Source organism: Magnolia sinica, chromosome 6 (genome assembly GCF_029962835.1).
Source record: "Magnolia sinica isolate HGM2019 chromosome 6, MsV1, whole genome shotgun sequence".
In the NCBI taxonomy this organism is placed as follows: domain Eukaryota; kingdom Viridiplantae; phylum Streptophyta; class Magnoliopsida; order Magnoliales; family Magnoliaceae; genus Magnolia; species Magnolia sinica.
In genome coordinates this window covers 15,119,416-15,123,432 of record NC_080578.1, presented here as the reverse complement: position 1 = coordinate 15,123,432, position 4,017 = coordinate 15,119,416, and positions in this window count along the sequence as shown.

The window sequence follows — 4,017 nt, the reverse complement described above, 5'->3', positions numbered from 1 at the left end:
CACTTATGGCCACAGTCATAGCTCATTCCAATGGATATTTTAAAACACTAAATTATTTTAAAATAATTTAAAATACAACACACAAAACTTTTGTCATCACAAACTTTCAATCCACATTGTTTCATGTGGTATGGCTCACATGAGTTTTGGATTTACTTTATTTTCAAATTCATGTTTTATTACAAAATAGATGAACGAAGTGGATTTGTCACAAACACCCTCTAGGCGCCCCACAACCTCAGGCACAAGAATATCTCTATGCCTGGTCATGGGTAGGGGTGTCAACAGGTCAAGTTAGGGCCGGGCCGAGTTCTATCTAAGTCAAGCCTAAGTTGTCAATGTTGGCCCAACCTGAGTCAGTCTATAACAAGTCAAAAGAGTCAAGCCCGGGTCCAGCCAGCATGTCTAAGCTGATCCCAAGCCTGAAAACCCATCTAAAAAAATTATTAACAAAAGACCCATTAAAACCCTTTCTTCTAGGGGGGGGAAAAAAAAACATAAACATAAACATAAACTAAACATACGTTCTTCTTTTTTTTTAAGGCAAAAACAAAATCTATCTTCGACTTTTTTTTTTTTTTTTTTTTTTCTAAAAAAAAAAAAAAAACAAAAGACAAAAACTCATCATCTGTTTTTTGAGTCCGCCAGCAATTCCGCACCTCTCCTCTCTCCTTTCCTATTCGCTTCTCATGGAGGAATTTATGAGAGATATACTTTTTTAAAGAAGGATTCATTTTTGGAAATATAGAGAGAGAGGCTTTAAAGAGGGATCTGCTTTTTAGAAGGAAAAAGAGGCTTTTAGCTTTTTATTATTTTTATTTGAAAAAAGTAGCTAGGCCGAGCTTTTAGGCAGGCATGTCGAAGACTCCTTTGAAAATTGAGCCTGAATTTTAAGACCAAACGGAGCCGCCGGGTCTGATATTCCAACTAGGGCTGAAAGTCGGGCAGGTTGCGTTGGGTTGGTGCTTAACCCTGGCCCAACCCAGGGTTCCTATACCTCAACCCTAACCCAACTTCACCTCAGGTTTGGAATTCTCAATCCAAGCCCAACTCAAGTGGGCTCGGTTTGGGTTTGTTAGGTTGATACATGCTAATATTTTTATTATTATATTAGTATATTATATTTTCAATATAGACATTATTTTTTGTACCTATAATTTTATTAATTATATATGTAGCTATTTATTGTAAATAGCCTCTTTTTTTTCTAAACAAACAAGCTAAAATACAGGATAACTACTTTAAAAGTCGTATTGTGTAGAGGGAGAAATTTGGCATATCTTGCCTTAAGTCATCGGAAATAACATGGACCAATGAAACCCGATGGCACTAAAATTTCTTGTGCCTTCAACCCAGACGATCCACATTCAATTATGTTTTACAAGTAACTTATTTATCGAACGGATTCGGGTTGGGTCAGGCAACCCCAGATGTCAACTTGAGCCCAACATAAGTTTTATTAAGTTGGTGTTTGTATAGCCTAAGCCCGAGACCGAACCCAATACATTATGCCCAAGTCCAATCCAATGTGGGGTCGGTAGGGTTGCCCGCCAACTTTCGGCCCTAATTCCAACCCAAGTCTGGCCCGCAGCAGGCTAATCCCAGAAGCCCATTGGGCCAGCTTGGTCCATTGACCATGCTAGCAAGGGAAATCCGCTTCCATTTTAGCAAGCTCTACTTCATTCCACCATGTATGTTGCTTACCTTGAAATCAGATTGTGTTTGAGATTTAATACGTAGTTTATTCACGTTGTCCATTCATTTTTGGAGCTCAGTTTTTGGGTCCAGCCCAAAATTGAAGTCCAGGTAAAGCTAAAGTGGAACATACCACAGGAAACCATGGGAGTAGAGATTTCCACATTTGAAATCTTCCTGGGCCTCGTAGTGTTATTTGTCATCCAACTTGATCATCAGATCACACAGACATAAATGAGGGCGAAATAAAAAACTTCTTTGGCCTCAAGAAAATTTCAACGATAGACATTCAATTTACACTGTTTCCTGTAGTGTGGCCCACCTGAGCTTTGGATATGCTCCTTTTGCAACTAAGCCCTAAAATTATCTAATAAAATGGATGGACGGAGTGGATAAAATACATAGATCACGGTGGGCCCCATAGAATTTACTCAGCTACTCAGTACGCAATCCGCTTCCGTTTACCTTGACGTGGTTCCACGATGTCTAGTGTATCATCCGGGGATCTGTGCCCCCATCTTCCAACGGCAAAAGAAAGCACCCACACGTCGATTTGACACGTGCGCAGCATACGACCCGTTCGTAAGGTAGGCCATACGGTTCATGTTCATTTAATTATAATATAAAAAGTCCTGATGGATCACTTGCCAGCTGGGCTGTACGCGCATTAATTGAAAGATAGAAACCGCAGTCCACCTCTAGCATTCACGTGTCGGGAAGAGGCTTGGGTGGATCCCCGGATCCGCTGAGGTGAGTGGATCCCTGTGGGGCCCATCTTGATGCATATGCCTTACATCCACTCGGTCAATCCTTTTCGCAAGATCATTTCACTCTAGCATACCAAAAATTCAGCAGATATAAATCTCAAGTGGACCACACAAAAGAGGAAATAGTGGTGATTGAATGGCCACCATTAAAAACTTCCTAGGGACACAAGAGTTTTGGATCAAGCTGATTTTTGTATGTTCCTTTCATCCACAACCTTGTGACATTATCAACAGGTTGGATGGCTAATAAATATTCTAGTGCCCCCAAGAAACTTTTAATGGTGGGCGTTCAATATCACTGTTTCTGTGGTGTGGGCCACTTATATTTTGAATCTGCTGCATTTTTGTCTTAATTAAAAAAATCTGGTTAAACGGATGGACAGGGTGGATGTAAGACACGTGCATCAAGGCGGGCCCCACAGTCAGGGATCCACTGACTTCTGTCAATCCCGGGATGCACTGAAGCTTGCATCCCACGTGCTGCTGCCCTTTACGTAAACCTGTCGCTGGCAGTTTGAAGTCAGAACAGTTGGTGGGTCACACGATAACTCTGCACCGTCATCATGAAGGCGACCATTTCTCAGCCGGCGGATTTAGGATTATGGCTTTCATTGGGTGGATGCTGCAGTGATACGGACTGCGGGGCCCACCATAATGTATGTGTTTTATATCCACGCCGTCCAGGACATGATCGTATGGACCATAACACAAGAAACACGGATGATTGAATGCCACCGTTAAAAATCTCTTATGGCCCACCGTAATGTTTGTTTGCCATCCAACCCGTTAATAAGGTCACATAGACCTTGATGAATGGAAATAACAAAAATCAGATTGATCAAAAAAAATTTTGACCCTTAAAATTTTTTTAACGGTGGGCGTTCAATTAACATTGTTTTCTATGGCGCAGCCCACCTGAGATTTGAATCTGCTTTATTTTTATGGTCTTGCCCTAAAAATAAGCCGGAAAAACAGATGGACAGCATGGATATAAAACATATATATCATAGTGGGCCCCACAGTCCCGGATCCACCGAGATCGGTAGTTCCCGGATCCACCGAATCCGCGTCGCAGTGACTCACCCTAGCAGCCTACCTATGGATTGGGAGCGGGACTTGCTGCAACACCGGAGCCAGCAACGTGGGTGCGACCCTGACTCTAGGACCTACCTCGATGCATGCATTGTATATCTACGCCGTCCATATGTTTTTCCAGATTATTTTAGTGCTTGGTCTAAAAAATGAAGAAGATAAAAATTTCAGGTGGACCACACCATATGAAACAGTGGTTGTTGAATGCCACTGTTAAAAATTCCTAGGTCCACGGTAATTTTTTTGACCATCCAAACTATTAATAAGGTAAAAAAAGACCTGTATGAAAGGAAAAAGAAAACAAACATCAGCTTGATTCAAAACTTGTATGGCCCATGAAAGGTTTTAATGGTCAATAACCACTGTTTCCTGTGGTGTGGTCCATATGAAAAATTTCTCTCTTCATTTCTGCGACCGCCCTCTAAAATAATCTGAAAAATAGATGGACGGCGTGGATATAAAG